We start from the raw sequence: 14,757 nt of genomic DNA, 5'->3' as shown, positions 1-14,757 counted from the left end.
AATTTGATATTGCCGCATGGGTAACGGTCTGAACTATTAAAATAAATTGTTAATGATTCACTAATATTTTAATAGTTCAGACAACTAGTATCAAATATGTAAAAAAAAAATATTTAAATTTTTTTGTATAGCAATAGGAAAAGGGGAGCTAATTTTTATTGGGGGACTGGATGGCTGGGCCGCTCCACTTAAGACTGCAACCACCACCCTTGTAGACAGCACTCACCTGCGGCTGTCCTCTGCCCCGTTCTTCCGTCCGCATCATGTCGTCCTATGGAGGAGCATGTGACATACACGTCACTCTGCTTCCTCCATAGCTTTACGCTGGGCACGGGGGAGGAGGTGGAGTGATGTGTGTGTCACATGCATATTGCTAGTATTGGCCCGATGCTTCAATTCACTGCCGCCTCCAGACATGTCCCTGCTGCTGCTCTACTCCTAGCGCAATTAGCGCACCACCTGGACATGTCTATTCTCTGCTGCTCATCTCCGTCGGGTACAGAGATGAGCAGCTAAATGCGCAGCGCCGGGACACCCACGATCCCCCTGAAGGGAAAGGAGTGAGGTGGCAGGGGTGCCACCCCTCCTATCCCTGCTATTGGCGTCAAAAGCGACAACCAAGAGCAGATCGTGGCGGGGGGGGGGGGGGGGGGGTTTACTTTCGCTTTCCCCGTCCTGCCCACCCACAATAGGCGGGGCAGAACGGGGGACCGGGCGCCGAAGTCCACTTACCCATCAGTGGAGGCTGCGGTGATCGTCATGGACGGCATGTCGGGCGGCTGGCTCCCCAGATCCTACAGAAGCCGGTGAGTTGCCTAGCAACATCTGGAGAGCTACAGTTTGAGACCACTATACAGTAGTCTCTGCACTGTAACCCAGCTGTAATGCTGTCTGGGCATTGCTGGGATTTGTAGTTTTGCAACATCTGGAGGTCCACAGTTTGAAGATCACTGTGCCCTGGTCTCTAACTGTAGCCCTCCAGATGTTGCAAAACTGCAAATCCCAGCAATGCCCAGACAGCTGTGTGGACATGCTAGGAGTTCTAGTTTTGCAACATCTGGAGGGTGTCTTGGCATGCTGGGAGTTGTAGTTGCATACGTTCAGCTGTTGCATAACTACATCTCCCAGCATTAGTACATGCTGGGAGTTGTAGTTTTGCAACAGCTATAGGCACACTGGTTGGAAAACCTTCAGTTAGGTTCTGTTACCTAACTCAGTATTTTCCAACCAGTGTGCCTCCAGCTGTTGCAAAACTACAACTCCCAACATGCACCGTCTGTCAGTACATGCTGGGAGTTGTAGTTTTGAAACAGCTGGAGGTTGTACAGGGTACAGGGTACATTCACACGGGCAGGTTTACAGTAAGTTTCCTGCTTAAAGTATGAGCTGCGGTAAATTTTTTTGCCGCAGCGCAAATTTCTAGCGGGAAGCTCACGGTAAACCTCTGCCAGTACAAACATACCCTAAAAACACTACACTAACATATAATAGAGTAAAACACTATATATACACCCCTTACACTGTCTTCCCCCCACCCCCCCCAATAAAAATGAAAAATGTATTGTACAACAGTGTTTCCAAAACGGAGCCTCCAGCTGTTGCAAAACAAAAAGTCCCAGCATGTCCGGACAGCCACTGACTGTCCAGGCATGCTGGGAGTTGAGCAACAGCAGCCTGTTTGTGAATCACTGGTGTAGAATATCCCTATGTCCCCACCCCTATGCAATCCCTAATTTAGTCCTCAAATACACATGGTGCTCTCTCACTTTGCCCTGTCGTATTTCAAGGATACAGTTTTTAGGGCCACATATGGGGTATTTCCGTACTCGGGAGAAATTGCTCTACAAATTTTGGGGGGCTTTTTTTTCCTTTTACCCCTTATGAAAAGGAAAAGTTGGGGGCTACACCAGCCTGTTAGTGTAAAAAAAGAAAAAAATGTACACTGACATGCTGGTGTTGCCCCATACTTTTTATTTTCACAAGTGTTAAAAGGAAAAAAAAGACCCCCAAAATTTGAGTCGGGAAATACCCCAGATGTGGGTGTAAAATGCTCTGGGGGCGCACAACAAGGCTCAGGAGTGAGAGCGCACTATGTACATTTGAGGCCTAAATTGGTGATTTGCACAGAGGTGGCTGATTTTACTGCGGTTTTGACATAAACGCAAAAAAATAAAAAAATAAATCACATGTGACCCCATTTTGGAAACTACACCACTCACGGAACGTAACAAGGGGTATAGTGAGCCTTAACACCCCACAGGGGTTTAATGAAAATTCTTCAAAATTGGATGAAAAAATTAAGTTTTTTTTTTTTTCACTAAAATGCTGTTGTTACCCTAAATTTTTCACAAGGGAAAATAGAAGAAATGGGGTTACAAATTTTGGGGGGCTTTTTCCTGAGTAAGAACATACCCCATATGTGGATGTAAAGTGCTCTTCTGGCGCACTACAATGCTTAGAAGAGAAGGAGCGCCATTGGGATTTTGAAGAGAAAATTTGTCCGGAATGGAAGGCCACGTGTGTTTCCAAAGCCCCCATAATGCCAGAACAGTGGACCCCCTCCACATGTGACCCCATTTTGGAAACTACACCTCTCATGTAATGTAATAAGGGGTACAGTGAGCATTTACGCCCCACAGGTGTCTAACAGATTTTTGGAACAGTGGTCCGTGAAAATGAAAAACTTAATTTCTCGAGCGCTTCATTGGGGGACACAGGACCATGGGGTATATGCTGCTTGCCACTAGGAGGCGGACACTAGGCAAAAAAACTAAAGAAGGCTGTCTCTTCCCGGCAGGATATACCCGCCTCCTGGCTCTGAGCAGCTCTGTTTTAGCTTAGTGTCAGAGGAGGCTAGACGCAGCTCTGGAGCTCTTCAGACCTGCTCTTATTTCTTTTGTTTTTTTCCTAGTATCTGGTTCAGTTTAGACTTTCTCTCCCTTTCTTGTTTTATCTAGCGTGGGGCGACAGGAGCATGGCGCTGCCTGATCCCCCCCCCCCCACATGCGAGCTAGGGGCACGGTGCATCATGGATGGGCCGTTAACCCCTCCTCGCCAGCAGCCAGCGCCTGGTGGTGTACCTATGGTCCGGGTCCCCCATTCACCCCTGTTCGCCATGGTGGCTAAAGGCAGGCGGCACTAGCTGGTCGAAGACGTCTGGTTACGGAGGTCCCTCAGGGTAAGTATTGAGGTCCCTTATGGTAAGAATATTGGGGGTTAATATTTCCTTCGGGCCAAGCGCCCGGGCGACAGGCCTCCCTACCCGCTCTTCCGACGCTTCACACAGCGCCAAATTTCTTTGCAGGTCCGGAGCTGCGGGCAGGTTATTAATTGATTCTGCTGCTTCGGCCTGCACTTGGCTGCGCCCACTCCCTACGCGCCGGCATAGTTGTCCGGCCCTTCTTCTAGCCCCGCCCCCCTCAGCCTCTCTGCCTTTAGCGCGCGCTCCTTCCTCCTATCGCCTAGGAGCACGCACAGCACGGGGGGCCGTGCTTCGGGAGTAACCTATGAGGTGGTCTTGCACGCGCTGCGGGGGTAATTTTCTCCTCTTTCTGCTCAGTGTGATCCAGTGCTTCCCACTGCCGGCATTCGACTTCTCCGTCTCACTGAGACACAGGCCCTGCTGCGATTCCTCCAGCTGTTTCTGGGATCCTCTCCGGACACAGGCACCTGGGTGAGATTACTCCTTAAGGTCTTTGGGTTTGGAAATTTTAGTTTGTAACTGGATTGAACACTGGCTCATGGATCGTGCCCAGAGAGTGGTGGTCAATGATTCGTACTCTGGTCCCCGGTTATTAGTGGTGTACCCCAAGGTTCAGTACTGGGCCCGCTGTTGTTTAATTTATTTATCAATAATATAGAGGATGGCATTAACAGCTCTGTTTCTAGCACGGTACAGTCTATAGAGGATGTGTATAGGTTACAAGATGACTTGGATAGACTAAGTGTCTGGGCATCCACTTGGCAAATGAGGTTCAATGTGGATTAATGTAAAGTTATGCATCTGGGTACTAATAACATGCATGCGTCGTATGTCTTAGTCACTGGTAGAGAAGGATCTGGGTGTACTGGGTCCTCCCCCGAGTCAGGCCGCCCTGGACCTTCCCATCGGAGTTCCTGTTCTCATTCCACCTCCTCCAGACGTCCCCGCTCTGTCGCCTGATTTCTGCTCCCAGTCTCCCCGCTCCCGGTCTGCCTCCCCCCGCTCCAGGACTCCCCCGGAGCGCTCAGTCTCCTGGTGAGCTGCAGCACTCTGATTCGGACCCCCCCCCCCCCCTCTAACTCGGAAGCGACTCCCCGCATGTCAGATATGGTGGAGAGCCTGGTGTTGTCTGTCAGGGACACCTTCCACCTGCAGGACCCAGAAACTTCTGGGGCTGCCCCTGAAGTCTCCTTCTGCCGAGCTCCTTGGACCCCCCCCAGGTTTTCACCCCCCACAAGGAATTCGAAGAGCTTTTAGAAGCGGCCTGTAAACATCCAGAGCGGTGCTTTTTTTGGGTCTAAGAAGCTTCAAGCTCTTTTTCCCTTTCGGCAGGAGCTAGTATCTAAGTGGTCCTCTCCTACAGTGGATCCCCCTGTGTCTAGGCTGTCTAAACCGACTACCTTACCGCTAGCTGATGCAGCTTCCTTTAAGGACTCTTTGGACAAGCGTATAGAGAACCTAGCAAAATTCGTCTTTAAGGCAGCGGGCTCGGTCTTGTCCCCGGCTTTTACCTCCACCTGGGTGTCCAAAGCCCTGGCGATTTGGGCAGGTGAGCTGCGCCAATGCATCTTGGCGGGGACTTCCTCCAGCAATGTGGTGGCTTTGGTACAGCAAGTCTCCCACGCTGGTGAATACCTCTGTTGGGCTTCCTTGGAGTCGTCACGCTGTGCGCCTTGGCCTCGGGCAACTTGGTGGCCCTCAGGCCCTCCATGGGGCTTAAGGCTTGGAATGCCGATGTAGCATCTAAGCACTCTCTCACTGAACTCCCGTTTCAGGGACCTCGATAGTTCAGTAAGCGCCTTGACGAGATCATCTCGGAGGCCCCGGGGGGGGGGGGGGGGGGGGGTTGGGGGGAAGAGTTCTCCCTTGCCCCAAAATTGGCCGCGCCTTTCAGGTCCGCGGCGGGGAACTCCTTCCTTTCGCCCCTCCCGTTCCTCAGGCCGCACGGATAGGCCCCAGGCCTCTCTGGACAAGAGGGCTTGGCCCTCCATAATCTCGGGCCCTCGTTCTAACCGCCCCCCTCCCAAGTCGGGGACCCGCAAGCCCTCCACGGCATGAGGGTGCGCCCACATCAGAGTCTTCTCCTCGGGTGGGAGGTCGCCTGTCTCTCTTTTTGGACGTTTGGCAAGCTCATGTCCAGGATACCTGGGTTCAGGAGGTAGTTTCCCAGGGTTATCGCATAGAGTTCGCTTCTATGCCCCTGGATCGTTTTTTCCGGTCCCGCCCTCCTCAGTCCCCAGCTCTGGCTGCAGCTTTTCAGGTGGCCCTCCGCAATCTTCTTTCCCAAGGCGTGATTGTTCCGGTCCCTCCTCAGGACCGCTTCGTGCGCCTTAGGCATTTTCGGATGGAGTCTCTGAGGTCTGCTGTGGCTTCAATGGCTCAAGGGGAGTTCCTCTCCTCCTTGGACATCCGGGATGCTTACTTACACATTGCTATCTTCCCGGCCCACCACCACTTCCTCAGGTTCGCTGTCATTTCCAATTTGTTACCCTACCTTTCGGGCTGGCGATTGCGCCCCGGGTCTTTACCAAGACGTTAGCGGCAGTGGTGGCTCTTCTCCACTCCCGGGGTATCTCGGTTCCCAGTTTCCCATCTGCACCTGCATATCCGTTTTGGGGAAGATGGTAGCTGCCATGGAGGCGGTGCCCTTCGCTGAATTTCGCTGCTGTCCTCTCCAATGGGCCATCCGTCCCAGTGGGATAAGTCCCCCTTGTCTCTCCAGCGCAGGATCCGTCTGTCTCTCGAGGTACGCCTCTCCCTCCTTTAGTGGCTCCGGTCCCCCCTTCTCTGAGAGGGTCTTTCCTTCCTGCCCCTCCGCTGGCATGTTCTGACCACGGACGCGAGCCTCCTCGGCTGGGGAGGGGGTCTTCCGGGACAAGACAAGACTGGACGGCGTCAGAGGCCAAGCTGTCAATCAATGTTCTGGAGCTTCAGGTGATCCTCCTGTGCCTTCGGCACTGGACCCGCCTTCTCCGGGTCCTCCCAGTCCGGGTGCAAACGGAAAACGCCATGGCCGTGGCATACATCAATCGCCAGGGGGGCACCCGCTGCTCGGCGGCCATAAGGGAAGTCACAAAGATTCTCAGGTGTACGGAACTTCAGGATTCCGGCCCTCTCAGCCGTACACATTCCCGGCATCGAAAACTGGGAGGCCGACTTCCTAAGTTGCGCCACCACGGATCCGGGCAAATGGTCTCTCCATCAAGAGGTCTTCAATCAGGTCTGCCTTCAGTGGGGAACGCCAGACGTGGACCTGTTTGCGTCACATCGGAACCGGAAAGTCCCTCTCTTCGTGTCCAGGTCTCGAGACCCCCTGGCGACCGCAGTGGACGCGCTGGTGGTCCCCTGGACCTCCTTCGCCCTTCCCTACCTTTTCCCTCCTCTTCCGCTTCTTCCCCAGGTCTTCCAGAAGCTCAAGGCGGAGGGGGTCTCTGCCATTCTGGTGGCTCCGGACTTGCCCCGTTGCGTGTGGTACGCAGACGTGGTCAGCCTCGTGGCAGAGGTTCCCTTCTGTCTTCTGAACCGTCGCGACCTTCTCTCCCAGGGACCCCTCTGCCACCCCAATTCACTTCCGCTGCGTTTGACGGTGTGGCAGTTGAGACCGCGGTTTTGAGGGCTCGGGGGTTTTCTTCCCGCTTTATTCGAAATATGCTCCGTGCCCGTAAGCCCTCGTCCGCCAGGATTTACCACCACACCTGGCGGACGTATTTCCGCTTGTGAGACCCGTTCCCTTTCTCCCACCTTCTTCTTTTTGCCAAATCTCCTGTCCTTCTTACAGTCTGGACCAGTTCCCTTAAGGGGCAGGTTTCGGCCCTGTCTGTTCTCTTCCAGCACCCTCTGGCGTCGGACCCCCATGTTTGCACCTTTTTGCAAGGTGTGGCTCACGAGGCCCCTCCTCTTCGGTCCCCCACTGCGCCTTGGGACCTTAACCTTGTTTTGGATGCCCTTCAGGGCTCTCGGTTTGAGCCTCTGGCTCAGGTTTCTCTCAGTATCCTCTCCTGGAAGGTGGCCTTTCTGGTCGCGGTCATGTCTCTTCGCCGTGTCTCGGAACTTGCCGCCCTCTCCTGCCGTTACCACTTTCTGGTGCTTCACCAGGATAAGGTGGTTCTTCAGCCGGTGGCCTCTTTCCAGCCTAAGGTGGTGTCTCCCTTCCACCTGAACGAGCACATAGTGTTGCCCTTCTTTTGCCCATCTCCCTCTCATCCGACAGAGCGCCGGCTTCACAAGTTGGACTTGGTCCGGGCGGTGCGGACCTATTTGTCGGTCATCTCCTCCTTTCGGTGTAGTGACTCCCTGTTTGTGCTCCCCGATGGTAGGCGCAATGGACTTCCGGCGTCGGATTCCACGATCTCCCAGTGGATCCGTTCCGCCATTTCGGAGGCGTACCGCTGTAAGGGTCAGGTGCCTCCCTTCCGCGTGACTCCTCACTCCACCCGAGTGGTGGGAGCCTTTTGGGCGGTCTGTCACGGGGCTTCGGCCCTGCAGGTGTGCAAGGCTGCTACTTGGTCGTCTCTGCATACCTTTACCAAGTTTTACAGGGTTCATACTTTTGCATCCTCCGACGCAGGCTCGGGCCGCAAGATTTTGCAGGCGGCATTTCAGGATTCCGCCTGAGCCTTTCTTCTGTCGGGGTTGGTTTGCTCTCCCCAGGGACTGCTTTAGGACGTCCCATGGTCCTGTGTCCCCCAATGAAGCGCTCGAGAAAAGTAGAATTTTGGACTTACCATAAATTCTCTTTCTCTGAGCTGCTATTGGGGGGACACAGCACCCACCCAGTGTTTTGTTTGCGGCCAGCTGGTTTCCGCCCTTCCGGGGTGGGGGTGTTCTCCCTTTTTGGTAGTTTTTTTTTTTCTTTCCCTTTTCGGGGTGTTGTGTTCGACTGTTTGTTTTTCACCGTTGGCTCTCCTTCTGCTTTCGGACTACAACGGAGTTGCTCTGAGCCAGGAGGCGGCTATATCCTGCCGGGAGGAGCCAGCCTTCTTTTGTTCTTTGCCTTGTCAGCCTCCTAGTAGCAAACATCATATACCCCATGGTCCTGTGTCCCCCAATAGAAGCTCCGAGAAAGAATTAATGGTAAGTCCAAAATTCTACTTTTTTCATTTGCACAGCCCACTGTTCCAAAGATCTGTCAAACGCCAGTGGGGTGTAAATACTCACTGTACCCCTTACTAAATTCTGTGAGGGGTGTAGTTTCCAAAATGGGGTCACATGTGGGGGGTCCACTGTTCTGGCACCACGGGGGGGCTTTGTAAACGCACATGGCCCCCGACTTCTATTCCAACCAAATTCTGTCTCCAAAAGCTTCTCCTCTTCTGAGCATTGTAGTGCGCCAGAAAAGCACTTGACATCCACACATTGGGTATGTCCATACTCAGAAGAAATGGGGTTACAAATTTTTGGGGTAACTTTCTCCTATTACCCCTTGTAAAAATGTACAATTTGGGGGGAAAAGCAGCATTTTAGTGAATTTTTTTTTTTCACTTACTCATCCCGGTCCCGGTCGGTTCAGCCGCTCCTCCAGCCTGGGTTTCTTCCCTGACCCAGTATATTGCTGACTTGACCCAAGTCTCCCGTTCGGTGGTTGAGGCCTCCCCGGAAGTGGTGTCCGCCTTGAAGGGGTCTTCCCTGAGCAGGACCTCTGAGAGGGCCTGCTCCTCTTCTCCTTGAACTTAACGCTCTCACAAGCATGCTAGGGGTGCCTCGTGGCTCTTCCATTGAGTCTTCAGATAGACGTGAGCGTTCCCCTCGCGGGTCCCGCCCCCTATCATTTGGGCACAAACGTCGCTCCTCCAGAGGACGTTCTCTGAGTCGCTGCTCTACCACGTCAGAGCCGCGTACCCGATCTGGGTCGCCCCCCTCCAGGACTGCCTCTACTCATTCACATTCCCCTGGTGAACTAGTGGACGAGGCTTCCGAGCCGGCATCTGCCTCAGAGGACCACTCGGACTCAATTGCAAAGGTGAACTCATTGGTGACAGCCATAAGAGACACCTTTCACTTGGAGTACTCAGGATCTTCGGATGTCAATCCAGGAGTATCCTTTCATCGTGCTAAGCCAGCACCTCAAAGGTTCAACTTTCACACTGACTTTGACGACATTCTGGAATCCGCATGGAAACATCCAGACAAGAGGTTCCCGGGAATCAAGACAATTCAAGAACGTTATCCATTTGACAAGGACTTTGTCGCTAAGGTGGCTTCCCCTCCCTCAGTGGATCCACCAATCTCCCGGATCTCTAAGGTGACTACACTGCCTCTGGCAGATGCCGCTGCCTTCAAGGATCCCGCAGACAAGAAGGTAGAATCTTTAGCGAAGTTCGCTTCTGAAGCAGCTGGCTCTTCTCCTCTTCCCATCTTCACCTTGACGTGGGTGTCCAAGGCCCTGTCGGAGTGGTGTCAAAAGCTCCATCAGGATATCTTAGTGGGATCCCCCCCAGAGGATCTATCTGCTCTGGCTCTCCAATGCGCTAAAGCTGAGGACTTTCTGTGCACAGCTTTCATGCACTCAGCCCGTTGTTCTGCCTTTGCTGTGGGTCACCTAGCGGCTCTCTGCCGCTCTATGTGGCTTAAAGCTTGGAATGCGGATGCCGCTTTCAAAAGGTCTCTCACTGCGCTTCCCTTTATGGGCGGCTGTCTTTTTGGCAAACGCCTTGATGAGATTATCTCTGAGGCAACGGGTAAGAGTTCCTTGTTACCTCAAAATAAGGCTCGCCCTACTTCCCAAAGGAAGTCCTTTTCCTTTCGGTCCTTTCGGACCTCTGGCCCCAGTAAAGGGTCTGGGCAGGCACCCTCGCGGGACAGGAAGGCTCCCTTGTTCCGGGCACGCCCGTCTTGGAAGTCTGACTCCAACCGCTTCTGCTGTTTTGCGGCCAAATCGGGCAACCGCAAACCCACTTCTGCATGAAGTGAGGCCCCCACCCCACCAGTGATGGGCCTGTTACGGTCGAGGGGAATCTCGGTGATACCCTACCTGGATGACCTTCTCATCAAGGCTCCAACCAGAGCCCAGACTCTGGAGAATCTGGACGTCACTCTCCACACTCTGACTCGCTTCGGGTGGATGGTCAAACGGGACAAGTCAGTCCTCTGTCCTACTCAGTCTCTAACCTTTAACCGATTCGACACGGCCTCTGCCCGAATCGGTCTTCCGCCGGACAAACGTCTGGCGCTCAGGTCGGGGGTCCGCTCCCTTCGGACCCAGGTATCAGTCTCAGTCCTGGGTCGGATGGTGGCAACTATGGAGGCCGTACCCTTTGCCCAGTTTCATTACTGCCCCCTTCAACTGGCGATTCTCGATGGAACAGGTCTTCTCTGTCCCTCGATCATCAGATTGTTCTCCCTCTCTGGGTCCATCAGTCTCTGCTCTGGTGGCTTCGCTTCCCCCTTCTTCTCCAAGAGCGGTACTTTCATCCCCTTCACTGGCAGGTTGTTGCAACGGATGCCAGCCTGTCGGGCTGGGGCGGCGTGTTCAGGGATTGGACGGTTCAGGGACTCTGGTCTCCCCCCGAGACCCTTCTTCCGATAAACATATTGGAATTACGGGCGATTCGTCTTTGTCTTCTTCATTGGGAGTCCCGTCTTCAGTTCCGTCCAGTCAGCGTTCAGTCGGACAACGCCACGGCCGTGGCGTACATAAATCAACAGGGCAGCACTCGCAGCTCAGCAGCCATGACCGAGGTGACGAAGATTCTCACCTGGGCGGAGAACAAGGTTCCGGACATTTTGGCGATTCACATTCCGGGAGTGCTCAACTGGGAAGCAGACGTCCTCAGTCTGTCCTCACCCGACCCTGGCGAGTGGTCTCTTCATCCGAAGGTCTTCGCGCAGCTCTTCGACCTCTGGGGCATTCCGGACGTGGACCTCTTCGCGTCCTGGCACAATCGGAAGATTCTTCTGTTTGTGTCGAAGTCCTGGGACCCTCAGGCTCTGGCCGTGGACGCCCTAGTGAGTCCATGGGCGGGGTTTGCCCTACCTTATCTGTTCCCTCCTCTTCCGCTCTTTCCCAGGGTGCTGAGGAAGCTCAAGGCAGAGGACGTCCCCGCTATTCTGGTAGCTCCAGATTGGCCCCGAAGGTCATGGTACGCCGACGTAGTCAGGCTCCTGGAAGACGCTCCTCTGGGCCTTCCGCTCCGCCCAGATCTACTCTCTCAGGGTCCTCTTTGCCACCCCAATTTACAGTTGCTGCATTTGGCGGCGTGGCGGTTGAGACTGCGGTTTTGAGGGCCTGCGGGTTCTCTTCCCAAGTCATTCACACCATGCTCAAGTCTCGTAAGCCCTTCTCCGCAAGAATTTACCACCGTACTTGGCGGTCTTATTTTCGTTGGTGTGAAGCTCAGGACTTCTCCCTGGTGACTTTCTCGGTTCCCCATCTTCTCTGATTTTTGCAGTCTGGGTTGGAACTGGGATTGTCTCTCTGTTCCCTTAAAGGTCAGGTTTCGGCTCTTACTGTTCTTTTCCACCGGCCCCTTTAAGGAGCGGCGCACGCTGTTCCTCCTGATCGGTCACCTTCTCCCCACTTGGGACTTGAATTTGATTCTGAGTTCTTTCCAGGGTGCACCCTTTGAGCCCCTTAGAGAGGTGTCTCTCCGCCTCCTTTGTTGGAAAGTGGCATTTCTTGTGGCGATCACCTCCATCCGGAGGGTGTCAGAACTGGCAGCTCTTTCCTGCCGTTCTCAGTTTCTGGTGATCCACCAGGACAAGGTCGTTTTCCGGCCAGATCCTTCCTTTTTTACCTAAGGTGGTCTCAATGAGGACATTGTCCTCCCGTCCTTTTATCCGGCTCCTTCTCATCCTAAGGAGCGCTTACTACACAAGCTGGACATAGTTCGGGCTGTTCGATCTTATCTCTCCATCACTACTTCGTCTCGTCAGTGTGATTCCTTTTTCGTCCTTATGGAAGGTTGTGCCAAAGGAACAACCTGCTTCCAAGGCCACCATTTCTCGGTGGATTCGGTCCGCTATTTCGGAAGCCTATCGCTGTAAGGGAAGATTCCTCCTTTCAGGGTTGTGGCTCATTCCACACATTCTGTTGGGGCATCCTGGGCTCTTCAGAATAGAGTCTCGGCCTCGCAGATTTGCAAGCTACCTGGTCGTCTTTGAACACTTTCTCTAGGTTTTATCGAGTTCATACTTTTGAATCGGCTGATGCTAGTCAGGGTCGTAAAGTGTTGCAGGTGGCAGTGGATCGGCCGTCTGCCTGATTACTTATCTGCCCACCCAAAGGATGGCTTTGGTACGTCCCACGATCTGTGTCCCCCAATGGAGCCGATAGAGAAAAGGAGATTTTTTAACACTTACCGTAAAATCTTTCTCAAAGGATCCATTGGGGGACACAGCTCCCGCCCTTTTTGGGTTTTTACTTTGGTTCTCTGTTCGAGGGTGTGTTCAGTTATGTTTTTTCTTCTGGTTCTCGGACAGTTTTGGATTTTTCTTTGACCTATTGGTCTCCTCCTATTGCTCTGGAACTTAAACTGACTAGCTCAGACCCTGAAGGCGGGTATATCCTGCTGGGAGGAGCTGACATTTTTTTTATTACCATAGTGTCACACCACCTAGAGACAGCAGCATACACCCACGGTCTGTGTCCCCCAATGGATCCTTCGAGAGAGAGATTTTACGGCAAGTGTTAAAAAATCTTTTTGAATTTTCTCCTTCAATTTGCTGCTATTCCTGTGAAACACCTAAAGGGTTAACAAACCTTTTGAATGTAATTTTGAATACTTTGAGGGGTGCAGTTTTTATAATGGGGTCATTCATGGGGTATTTCTAATACGAAAGCCGTTCAAATCCACTTCAAAACTGAACTGGTCCCTGAAAAATTTGGATTTTTAAAATTTTGTGAAAAATTGGAAAATTGCTGCTAAATTTTGAAGCCCTCTGATGTCTTCCAAAAGTAAAAACATGTCAACTTTATGATGCCAACATAAAGTAGACTTATTGTATTTGTGAATCAATATATAATGTAATTTTAATATTAATTTTCCTTGTAAGCAGAGAGCTTCAAAGTTAAAAAAATGCAAAATTTTCAAATTTTTAATCACATTTTGGAATTTTTCACCAAGAAATGATGCATGTATCACTAACAGAGTATGTCACAAAAAAACAGTCTCTGAATCAGAATGAAAGGTAAAAGCGTCCCAGAGTTATTAATGCTTAAAATGACAGTGGTCAGATGTGAAAAAAATGGCCTGGTCCTACTGTTAAAATTTGCTGCGTCCTTAAAGTGCAACTGTAATATCATGTTATTACCCCCCAGACTAATAACATGATAGTATAGATGATGATACGTGTAATGCAGCTGTACTTTTGGCTGCTGTTTATCACTCTTTATCAGCAGGAAATTAGTTTTATCGTGCGGTCAGCAACAGTCGGATAGGCTTGGCTGTGGATTGTAATGCCCAAGGAACATGCAAAGAGGTGCACCATTTGAGGTTACTTGGAGAAAATATCAGAAATAATGTTAGAAAATTCTATTTTACTTGGTGTTATTTCTCTTTATTTAAATAAAACAGAAATGTCTAACATTACTTCCCATCTGATCTCAAACTAAGCTCAAATGGTGCCCTTTTGCTTCTGTCGGTAAAAACCATTGAGACCCTGTGATCCTGCATAGGTTCCTGGTGCAGTAAGAGGAAGCCACCTCGCTCTGTTTAACTTCTTCACATGTCACTTTATTTTTATTTTTTTATACATAAAATTGTTCAATCAAGATAAAGTATTTCATTTATGTATTTAGTTTTAGGACAATGTAGTTTTAATGTTAAAGGGTAACTTTCATCAAACAAACTTTTGATATATTTTAGATTAATGAATGTTGAATAACTTTCCAATAGTATGTTAATGAAAAATATGCTTCTTTCTATTGTATTTTTCCCGATCAGTCCTGTCAGCAAGCATTTCTGACTCATGCTGGAGTCCTAAACACTCCTAAACAGTATGTGAACAAAGCAGGCTGGCAGCTCTGAGTGTTCTCCTTTGTGAACAAAGCAGACTGGCAGGCTCGTAGTGTTTAGGACTCCAGCATGAGTCTGAAATGCTTGCTGCCAGGACTGGTAGGGAGACCCCTAGTGGTCATTTCTTCAAAGTGGAAAATTAAATAGAAAGAAGCATATTTTTTCATAACATGCAATTGTAAAGTTATTCTGCATACATTAATCTATAATATGTCAAAAGTTTTTTTGATGAGGTACCCTTTAATGTACTGGGGGCTGCCATTACTTTAGCTTCTATGTGGTGCGTCACTTCACAACGCCTACACAAATGCTTTATGGCAGACACAGGGCATAAAGTTAACGGGGTACTCCGCCCCTAGACATCTTATCTCCTATCCAAAGGATAGGGGATAAGATATCTGATCGCAGGGGTCCCGCTGCTGGAGACCTTTGTGCGATATCTCCTGCAGAACTCATCAGGTGCTCGGAGCGAGCCGATTGCTGGCGATGCAGGGGCTGGAGATTGTGATGTCACTGCCCTGCCCCCTCGTGATTTCACACCCGTCTCCTTAATGCAAGTCTATGGGAGGGGGCATGATGGCCGCCATACCCCCTCCCATAGAC

General features: G+C 51.4%; 1 protein-coding gene across 1 annotated transcript in view; it reads left to right on the top strand.

Annotated features, from left to right (window-relative positions):
- HSPD1 (heat shock protein family D (Hsp60) member 1) overlaps nucleotides 1–14,757 on the top strand; it is a 224,534-nt gene that overhangs the window by 72,460 nt on the left and 137,317 nt on the right. The gene's annotated exons all lie outside the window — the stretch shown is intronic.

The sequence above is a fragment of the Hyla sarda genome, chromosome 8, assembly GCF_029499605.1.
Source record: "Hyla sarda isolate aHylSar1 chromosome 8, aHylSar1.hap1, whole genome shotgun sequence".
Taxonomy (NCBI): domain Eukaryota; kingdom Metazoa; phylum Chordata; class Amphibia; order Anura; family Hylidae; genus Hyla; species Hyla sarda.
The sequence above is the reverse complement of the archived record's forward strand: the minus strand, read 5'-3'. Positions and strand labels throughout refer to the sequence as shown.